Source organism: Pollicipes pollicipes, unplaced genomic scaffold (genome assembly GCF_011947565.3).
Source record: "Pollicipes pollicipes isolate AB1234 unplaced genomic scaffold, Ppol_2.1 Scaffold_4219;HRSCAF=4965_pilon_pilon_pilon, whole genome shotgun sequence".
NCBI classification, from domain to species: domain Eukaryota; kingdom Metazoa; phylum Arthropoda; class Thecostraca; order Pollicipedomorpha; family Pollicipedidae; genus Pollicipes; species Pollicipes pollicipes.
The window spans coordinates 14,288,465-14,299,859 of NW_023596448.1; positions in this window are offsets into that span (position 1 = coordinate 14,288,465).

Consider the following 11,395-nt stretch of genomic DNA (forward strand, 5'->3'; position numbering starts at 1 on the left):
GCCAGGGAACCAGAATGTAGTGACAGCTACATCTGCGCTCATCTGACGTGAGAGCCTGTAAATGGCCAGCTGTGCCTCGCCAGGGAACCAGACTGTAGTGACACGCAAGCCGTTTAGGTAGGCCGTGATGAAGCACGTGATGTCGTTACTTAGGATGTTGTACAGCAATGGCCCGAGACAAGGCCATCGGAATGTGCCAATGGTGATGCTCTGCGGTTTTGACAGCGTCAGATGCACCCTCACACGCTGTGCGAGACTCTACAGGAAACTTTGGATCCAGTCTGTAGATGTTTGGAGCTGTCGCAGCTTTCGCTATTAATATCGAGCGGTGCACTTTGTCAAAACAGCGACCCAAGTCGATCAAAGTCAACCTCTGATCGGTCCGCGCCCCGCAACACCTCATCAGAGCGCCGATGAAGTCGATGAAATCGCCGTGCAAATTGAGTGATTTCCTATGAAGCCGCGTGGTCAGAACTGAAAACATGATGGTGTGTGAGCTATGAGGTGAGCTGATGATGAGCCAGTTTCTCGCCTATTTTACAATAGGCTGGGACGTTGGTAACTGACAGAAATTGTGAAGCTTTAGATGGATCGTCCTTGCAAACGGGTGCACACAACTATGGCAAGCTTCCTGCTGAAGGTTACCGCTTCTGTAAAAAACTAGTGTGATCTGAGGCAAGATAACTTCGATGTCGCACAAACGAAGCCTTAAAATTTTGGCACGAATATCGCCCTCCACGCCATGGTCTTCGTTCAACATATATAATAATATCTGTCGCAGCTCTTGCAGAGTTACAGGGTTGAGCCTCCCTGTTGGCGCGTGAAAGAAACACTTTCAGTTCTTCCCGACTGGACCGGAGAAACTGAGGGATGACCGTGTCTCTCCATCTCTGTTCCCATTAAGTGATGCAGGAATTCAGCTGGTCCGGTGCCAGGTTTTCGGGTTGCGTGGGTGGTCCGTGTTTGGGAACTATTGCTGGCTGCAGCTGGCGGTACAGCGCAGAGACAGGCGGCTGGTCACCCGCTCGGCATGAGTCACACGCGTCCCTTCGCATGGTTCGTTTCACCTGTGTATTGATCCGGTGGTATGTCTCGTTATCACCGCTGTTAACAGTTTTCCTACGCTGCCTCACGAGATTCAGAATGTACTCCTTGAATGGTAGTGGTTATGAGACATGAACACGGTATCTGCGAATGGGAGCCTTACACATTGCACTTGACCACGTCACCCCATACGCATAAACAGTATGATATTTGTGAGAGAAGGTAGGTCTCAATAATAATTTTGAGAATATCAGACGTAAAGTAGTGTCTGAGATCATATATGAGATGACACGAATGTCATCGCATCTGTAAACGATTTTGACGATATGGTTCCCACGCGAAAGAATCAAGTCTACCATAATACAAAGAAATTTAACGCGCCTTGAAGGTGAGGTAACCTCTCCATCTATTGCAAACTGAAAATCACAAGTTTTTTATAACGATCGCTTTGCATTTATGAGAACAAATGACGTCAAGTTGGATGATTGACCAGCGACAATGGTATCCATCAGTGATTGGACATCCGCCAAATCATGTCAGAAGGCCTCCAGATGGACCGCTGGGGCATGGAGGTCCAGGGACGGCAATAGTGGACTAGCTTGAGCTCTGATCCCACAAATCCAGTCACTCAAAAGGCTCGGGTCAAATTTTATAAAGGAGAAAAACAATAGTTTGCAGAGGTCGTGATCAACGGGCTTGTATAATGCGTCTATTGTTGAGCGGAGCGAGCAGCACCGACGGCGGGAGAACAAGCAAATGGGGAAGATCTAACATTTGCAGTGGTAGCAAGGACCGTTTACTAGAAGGCTTAAGAACGCGCAACAAAACTATAAAGCCATAGAGGAAATTTGGAGAGCAAGATTAGGAAGTTCGGCAGTCGCTGATAATAAACTTAAACTCGTGATAAACAACGGAATGTCTTAAGTGATGCCTCTAGATCACTTAACTTACTGTTTTGGTGTATCTGATCATTTTCTACGCATGACTTTGTGTCATGAAATCGGTAAGCTTTGTGGTGCCGTTTAACTCAAGTTCGAATAAAAGCTATTTGCATGAGCTTACGGCTGTTTCTGGGAATAAACAAAGTTGGAGTTTTTCAGACCTTTGCAGCAACCATCTCCAAGCCGCAAACGCACATAAAGAGGGAGGGGAATGGGCGAGTGGTAACCGACCGCTTCCGTCAAGGTCGTTGAAGGTCGTGGACGATCTATCCCATGTTGCTGCACGAAGAGCTATCTTACAGGTGAAGTTTGCTTTCCATGGCGCACATATGTCCCTGGTAGTCAGCACATCGCACCCGTGTCCCAGGTGTCAGGTATCACGGCAGCTAGAGGTTGAATCGTCCAAGGCATCCTATGAACGCCGTTGAATCTATTCATAAATAGCAAACGCAAGTAGCCCGTATGACCCAATAGGCATCTTCATGCCATTTTAAGGAGCTGGCTCCGTCGCTTAGCGAGGCAAGCAAATAAGCACAGGTCATACCTAGCTGTTTGTTGAAGTAAGACGCACGTAACTCGTCAACGAAGGGTCCTATTTTCCTTTCATCGGTATCACTACTCCCTTATATCCATGTCTCGAAAGCAAAAGTAAGCGAGCAATGAGATAATATGGCGACAAGCTTAACTACAGCGACGCAACAGGCCACGAAGTTAATGGAAGTTGCTCGGTCCGTTGCATCTCTTACGTAACGGGACCGTTACTCCGTTACTAAGAAAGGTTTTTCTCGTAACTGATTAATGGAGCGACGGGCTGTGCCCATCCATTCGCAGAACTAATCACGTGACAATGGAAAATGTCCCTGGTGGTCCCGTTGTGTTTATCTTGATGACATCTTAAGCTCACCACCGGTGAAAGGCTTTTATGAGACAGTTGTGAGCCAACTCCAATATCAGATATTTGTGAAAAGCATCGCTTTGGCAACCGTTTCAAATTGAATAAAACTTATAAGGTGTTCGTTGGGCTCATAACAGAGGGTTTTCGCGACGCATGGCGATGGTGGTGCTGCTCCTCTAACATGGCAGCGAACCTCGTGGTTATCGAGATGCATACTTTTAGTTGCAGTGGCGCAATGACGGAGAGGGGCAGCACCAGGGCACGTGACTTCCTTTCATCGAATTCTTACGTGCATTAGCATGCATGAAAATATTACCAACGTTTATGAGTTGATATAGGCAAGTGAAAATAAGTGAGAGAAAATAAGTGGAAATTGAAAGCATGCTATGCTATTTTGAGCCACTTTGCGTGCCTGTGACGCGCTAAAATGAGTTTTAAGTTGTGCAGAATTTTGAGCTGTGCTCAACATGTTGTTGTGCTGATAACAAACTGAAGTTTAGTGATAAAACGTGTTGAATGATACACGGTCGCAAGTACGCACATTCGGTGGTACCTGGGCAACCGTCGTGATGGCAGTGGGACGTGAGCTTACATTCGATCCACGAATTCATTGAATCATTAGAGGTGCCTTTAAGCGCAGCGAGGGCCGTACATTAGAACACCTGGGAGGTATTTATTGCTCGAAAAACGCCCGGTGCGCCGTGAGATTGGAGTTTCCCAAGTCTCGCCGCCAAGATTAATGTTTTATATTAATGGTCATTTCAGCTCACTGGATTATCAAAGGCGGCATGGGCCAATCTGTTCGCTGGTGTGGAGCCTGGCGCGTAACTGCGCCACGCTTCGTCGGTAGTGCGGCGAAAGAGCGGGTGTGGTCCCGCTGGTACTTTGCGCTGTACGGCTCCGTGCACTGTGACGACTGCGCTCTGTGGCAATGCCTCGTTTTTCCGCAGCGGCGCTTATGGTTGTTGACGGCCATGGTCGCCAGAATGCCGCATTACTTCATCTCATGATCATCCAGCCGCAACATCAGAGCGAGGTCTCGGTTGATGCCTCCTGAAACCTTTGTGCATCGGCTCCGACACACGAGGCTTGCGGGGGGGGGGGGGGGGGGCAGTGGTTAACGCGTCTGCGCTAACCACTGCGCGTCTGGGAAATCAGAGGTACGGGTTCGATTCCCCGCGGCGCCCGTCCTCCCTGCCGGGATGAGAGGTAGGCGACGCCATATAGTATCAGTGGCTGAGTGCGTCGTAAGGCCCAGTGACACGACACGAGGCTTGTGGGGTTGTGTAGGCACGAGCGAGCGGGAGTATCCGAGAATATGCTGCTTGCTGCGTGCTATTAAATGGCTTGCAGTTTGATGCCAACTCATGAAACGCAAAGCCATAGGGAACTTTAAACACGCGTGTCCGTGGGCTTCTTACAAGCATGTGTATCTGTAAATGTCAACCAGCTCTCGCTTCAGATGCTTAAAGGGCAGTGAAACGACTAATGAAACCGACCATCAACTCTAAAGGCATGCCTCATTCTTGCGCACGGTTGAGAAAAAAACCCGTTACTTTCAACAACGAACAGAGGTCTGTGACCAGCTTCATGAAGAGAAACTGTGGATAGTTCTGACGTATCTCCTTACTCTACTCCACTTTAATAAAGCTCTCTGTAGGCACGTAAGCTCTCTCGTCTGTGCCGCTCCGAGCCATGCTGAAAATCGCTTATCCTGAAATCATTTTGATGACATACACGCCCATCGTCACTGATTAGGGTGATTTTCCCTTAGCTTGTAAATAATGCGGACTGATACCAAGATGTCTATCCGCGTCATTATCAGACAAATGCTTCAACTAATTTTGTGAAATCCACGCCAGCAAAAGCTTCACCTGGTTTTCCGGCTTTTAATCTTAGTCTTCTTGACTAATGCATGTGGTGGTTGTACCTGCACATAAACTTAAGCTATATGGCTAGTATCATCATCCAGATACTATGCCTCTTGGCCAGCTCCATTCACGTACGTCGCGATGCGTTGGGTAATGGCGTCACGAAGTACCCGGGTAGAAAGGAAGGGGAAGGTACCTAGTCAGGCGCTTAGGCAGGCACATGCCTGACACAATGGCCGCATGAATAACGACACTTGGTCGCTCCATGGCTGATGACTCTGGGTCGTCGCATGGCTAATGGAATGCCATGATTTGAATGGCGCGTGGATGCCGGGGTTACCTTGAAACCGTCACACCGAAATCATTTGCACATATTCGTGGGCGTGTAGCTCAGAAATTAGAGGGGTTTGGATCCTAAGAAGGGCTGGGCTGTGAACTGCATCGAATGGTCTTCGATATGGCCAGGGTGGCTCGGTGACGTCCTCGGACGGGTCTGGGAGTCGGGTGGCTCGGTGCACCCCTGGATGGGTCTGGGAGCCGGGTGGCTCGGTGCCGTCACTGACGCGTGCGCCCTCATGACGTCGACTGTCCCAACGAATGGTCGCATTGAACGGTGGGGCGATCGTTGCTATGATTTGGGTGTTCATACCAAATGAAGTGCCACGTGTCCCTAACAGGTACTACTTGCCTCGTTCCTGTGCCAGGCTCTAATGCATCACTTCAGTCCCTTTCTAGTCGAATGAGACTGAGTCACTCACCGGAAGTTCATGTGAATCGAATGAATTCTGATCAACGCATTTTTTCAAGCATTGTTCAGCCACGGGTCCGGTTTTATCCCTGTCGCGGTCCCGGCCCAGCCTGACGGCGGCGACCGTGGCGCCACCTCGACAGGCTGCTTGTCGTAGTTCGCCGCCTCGTCGCTGGTGGCGGAGAGAGGTCGGAGCGGTTCGTACCAAAGTAACTCCCAGCGCGAGGCAACACAAACTGTGCTGGCAAAGTTAGCTTACAGCCACATGCTATAAGCATAAGATGCCTTGGGAACTATAGTACTCCTCCCCGTCCTCATCCCGCCACCCGGCGTCTTCCCACGTTTTAAGTACCGGTGTTGGGAACACTCTATAGTTTTGTAAGTTCTGGCGTTGCAGACAGCTCAACGAGGTGGAGCCCAAAGCGCTGCTGCTGACCTATTTATGCTAGCAAATTTGAATGAATCTATCAGCAGGTGACCCACCGAGGCAAGACCGTGCTGTGATCAGGACTCAAGACAATGAGCATAGCACAGTTTAAGTCAAAAGTAGTTTAGTTTAAACAGCCCACCAGACAGCTTCTGGGGTAAAATACAGCTGAAGCTAGTGGCCATTACGTTTTGTCACCGCCGGCCAGTCGCGAAGCCCCTCGCCTGCCGGGCAGCTTCAGCAGAGGGCTCTGGAGGTGCAGCAGAGAGCTCTTCAGCTCGGTTATCCATTTTCCCCGGGTTTTAAACGTATGGCGGCAGCAATTTTATGCAAAGTTGGATGGACTAACGATCTACACAGAAAACTCCGCTAAATATATCACTACGCTGACGCGCATTTTAAACCGAGTAACGCTTGGAAAACATAGATGTTACTCATTAAACTGGCTTAAAAAACTGGTATTTTCTTTACTTCCGTTGTTTCAATCTATCATTTTCTGATGTGGGCGCTTAGCAACTCTTTGTATGCGCATTAAAAATCGAAAAGTCCAAAAAGCGCCGCGCATCTGAAGTCGCTGCTTGTCAGTATCCCTGCATTAAAGTTTGGTCCGTGTCACATCAGTGTTTTCACGATATGTCCACACTCACAGATATGTCCGTAGTCACCGTGTCCGCTGCTGTTCCGTTCTGTTCAAACTTCTGTTCAAACAAGCGCTGTGAGGTCGTGGCTGTCGGTCCGATCCGGGGCCACAGCACGCCCACGGCTGCGGCCAGTCATGCATGGTCGTTCCCTAGCCCTTCTGAGCGAGTGGAGTGGCGCGCTCTCCTCGACGACGGCAGCACAGTACGGCGTGTTTTTGTCACTTGGCACACACCAGTCAGCTTGAACACGAGGATTACACGGAGTCCAGTTCAGCCGAGAGGACTCTTGCCGCCTGGCCAACTGGACGGCCGTGTGAAGGTGGGGTGGGGTGTGCGGATACGGGGATTTAGGGTGGGGTGTGCAGATGTAGGGGTTTAGGGTAAGGGTACACAGATATGTGGGTTTAGGGTGAGGTGTAGAGATATGGGAGTTTGGGATGGGGATGTACAGATATGGGGGTTTGTGATGGAGGGGATACAGACATGGAAGTTTGGGGTCGGGGAGGGGGGCCGTGTACAGATATGAGGGTTTGGGGTGGGGTTTGTACGGATACGGGGGAAGGGGATGGGTTTTATGGATATCAACGCAGCTACCTCCGGATGGCACGCCAGACAGAGGAAACTGGCATATGTAGAGTTCTAGCGATGGTGTGAATGCATACCGGAATGCAGTCACTATGATGTAGCTCCTGCAAGTTCCTGGCGTTGTTGAACACCTCGTCTGGTGGAGGGGGCCTTACACCAGATAAGGTTTATGGTGACACCCAGCCCTTGGTCGTGACAAATCTCTCGACAGCCACTTCATAACGATGTGAAGTGGTATTTTTGGCGGGTTTAACCTAATGCAACACCCAAACTTCCACCTTGACTGCGATGCATTTTTCAAACTCCAAATTCGAAAACACGGCAAGCTGTTTCACCTCTACCTTCTGACAGCGCCAAAACGTTTGGCATTCATCGAACCAACCAAGTTGAAAAGTCAGCAGGATCTGACGGCGGCGTTGGCGTGGGTGAGTGCTAACCACGACCAGCATTCGTGGCCGTGTTGATTGAGCACCACGTTATGTCAGTCCGGCCAAAGGGCGCGAGGGCGTGCCATTTGGGTCGGCACGTGTCCGTCGCGCCCGACTATCCCACCGGTCGGCTCCGTCTGCTCGACTCGGGCTGAGCCACGAGTCTCTTCAGGTGTCAAACACTGTCTGATAAACCTCAGTCTGAATCGATTCAAGTGGTGGAAAATGCGAGTTTTGTCCTTTACTGGCAAAAATCTCTTTTTGGCTATACTGGCGTCAAATCATGAGCTAATCGTTCAAAATATTTGTCTGACAATGTATACTATGACAATGTGTAAACGACATGGCAAACGACATATGACAATGCATGACAAGGTATAGCCGATGATATATTAATGTTTGACTTCTAAGCGACGTCCATTTAACAAGAATATAGGCCCTCAAGAAAGGCGTCTTAAAAAATAATGTTACGTACTGGCTTAAATTTCCCGCCGTTTACACCGAAAGAACACTGCTTTATCAGCGCAGCTGACGAACAAACTGTGTCGCTGAAACTCGCCACGCAAACGCTGTCAAGAGGTCTTCCCGGCCTCTCGCCTGCATTCATTCAGTCACTAATGCACATTTTGGTTCTGGAAGGCCTTCTTCCGTGGGGGTAGATTCTGTGCTGTAGAGTTCCCTGGATCGGGGTCTCCTCCGCGGCAGGAGCGCAGCCAGGATTTCCTATTGGGGGAGAGGGAGTGGTACCCGCCCTTGCGACGAGTGGGACTAGGACTTTGCTTGGGGCCAAAACGTAGTTCCATTCGCAGCAGCCTACGCGCTACGAGCGTGTTGCAAACACCACAAGCGCTAATAGGTGTAGTGTCTAACGTACTGTGGGTTATCAATGTTGGTTTGTCATGGGGCTGAGACGACTATCATAAGTCGCCTCGGCTGCATAAAGTGGATAACCACTCGGCTACCTGTCAACCTTATCACAAAGTTGCTGTTGTTAGGCTCATTATGCCATGACAGTCAATGAGTTGTCAAGTTTAACTTAAGTTTGTCCAGATGTCCGGCAAGAGCCAGGATACAGGATTGTATCGTGCCAAGACAACCAGCAAAGAGCAGGATCCAGCCGGTAATTCGCACAAAGACACGGCGAGAACCAATCTACAGACTGAGCTGTGGGTCCAATAAGACCCAGTAAGATCCAAGGTCCAGTCTGGAACATAACCAGAAACCCAACAAGAACAAAAATTCAACTTGGAATCATGCCGAGTGTTCCGTCTTCACCCCCTCTGATCAGCATCTCTAGTAACAAGAACGCAACGGCTCGCACGAAACGACGCATTAATGCCCGCTCGCAGCGAGGCCTGACCAACGACTCCCCGCTAGCCCTCGGTTCACGGCCCGGGCCGACCAGCACGGGGGGCAACACTAGCCAAGACCCAACACCGAGGATTCAGCAAGAACCAAGACCCAGTACGGAGTCAAAGGAACTAGCTAGAACCAGGACCTTGCTTGCGTCTGAAAAAAGCAGAAGGCGTACCTAGTTCACATTTGGCCGCCAACCTTTTCGAAGCAGCTACCTTGTGCAGCGATGCTTCGCTTCCAACGCTTTCGCCACGCCTGGCACGCTCACAGAAAGCCTCGTTCTTCAGGCGCATCGAGCACCATTTGCAAGCCGCACCGGATCTCCTCTACGGTGTCAGAAGGTGGCCATGTGACCTGTGACCCTGACCGGTGACCCTGATCTTGTGTGAGCTTTAGCTTTTTCTGGAGGAAGAACAAGATATCTTAGTGAGCCGAACCTGGTGGGTAGAGCCGGCGGGGAGGGGCGATGGTGGTGGCATGGCCCAAAAGCTTCGCACTCTTTCGACGCTTTGTCAGAGGTCGCGTTGTCATAGCAACACACTCAAACGTCATCGCGCCGCAGGTCACATCGTCTGTGCCAAATGTTTTTGCCAGATGCCTGAAAGCCGTGCAGAAGAGCTTGTTGACCGCCTGATCCTGGGGGACGAATTCACGATGTGCAAGTCCGCAAATGTCATAAAGGCGGAAGCACGTTCTTGGTCACGCACTGAACCAGGCTTCCCTAGGGAAAACATGCCATGTGCCGCACGTCCGTCGCCCTAACATGGCAGCGTCGGAGCACACGGTGTGACAGGTAATCCAGCATAACTCGCCTGCCAACAGTGTGCCCAAAACGTGCGATACTCCACCATCACACACCATCGTCGCGGCACTACCGTCGCTTTCCACATGTCCGGCTATCCAGATTTGGTTCCCTGTGATTTCTTAAGATAGAGTCCAAGCTCAGGCGGTGCTTGACATACTAATGGCACATCACGAGAGGCGTTACAAGTGTGGCAGAATCGTTGGAAGCAATGTATGGGTGCACAAGGTTACTGCTTCGAAGGGCTGGTGGCTAAATTCAATTAAAGTAGCGTTTTCTGCTTTATAGGCGTTGTCGCGTAGCCCTGGGTCCTATGATATAGATGTATATATATATATATATATATATATATATATATATATATATATATATGTCTACACATATATGAATGCATAGCACAAGCAAATTTCTAAGAACAAAGTCCGCGGTGTTTCTCAATTCAGATGATGTATCTGTTCAATGCTAACCTTTGTGGTAACCTGAGCTGGTGCGTCAGGACCAGCCCATGATAACCGGGAACCAGGCTGTCGTGTTTGTAACAAAGCTATGGAAACGAGAAAGTAGGCTCTGGTCATCGCAAAAGACCCAGTCGTAACCAGAAAAAGCTGCTTTTTGCGAAACGGCGCTAGGAGCCAGGAACCTGGGGCTGGAGTGGAGACCAGGTGGAGCCAAGAACCACAGTCTCCTGTTGTGAAACAACCACGGAGTAAAGAAAGACGGTGTCTGGTATTTTGCAAAAGAAAAGAAGTCAGTGACAAAAAGAAACCAGGGTCCGATGTGGGCAACAGAATGGGATTCCGAAAAGCAGGAGATGATGTTTTTGAATAAACAAGTGAAAACCAAGGTCCAGGGTCTCGATTTTGTGAAAGGGCAAGTATAAACCAGGAACCAGGACTGGGGACCAGACCATTTTATAACGGATGTCTTTTAAACTAAAACATGTCCAGGATTAAACATACCCGGAACCTAGCGCGCAAGCCCAGGAGCAGTGGCGTTTTGAGCCTTCTACATATATCCCCGTGTACAGCAAGCTAGCTTCCCCAGTTCCAGATCCTCTGTAAGATTGAAACATTCGCCTTAATTAAGGCTTCCTTTTCCCAAGCCTCTTTCCTCCCGTCCGTGCGCCAGTGCAGAAATAGCCGGATATTTCCCCGATCGCGTCCATGCGACCTGGGCCCACCGCCTGTGCGGCTGGCGACCAGATCGGTCCGCGCGGGCTCGCCGGTCCACCTGTAACCGCAGCGGCAGGCTCCGCCGGCGGTCGGCTGCGGCTTGTTATTTGCGGACTGGCCGTGACGGTGTTTTCCCGGTGATGGCGTCCGCGTGTCACCCATGTCCACCCGGTCACCCATGTCCGCGGTGCGTCCGCGTGTCACCCATGTCTACCCGGTCACCCATGTCCGTGGTGCGTCCGCGTGTCACCCATGTCCACCCGGTCACCCATGTCCGTGATGGCGTCCGCGTGTCACCCATGTCCGTGATGGCGTCCGCGTGTCACCCATGTCCGCCCGGTCACCCATGTCCGTGGTGCGTCCGCGTGTCACCCATGTCCGTGGTGCGTCCGCGTGTCACCCATGTCCGTGGTGCGTCCGCGTGTCACCCATGTCCGTGACGGCGTCCGCGTGTCACCCATGTCCACCCGGTCACCCATGTCCGT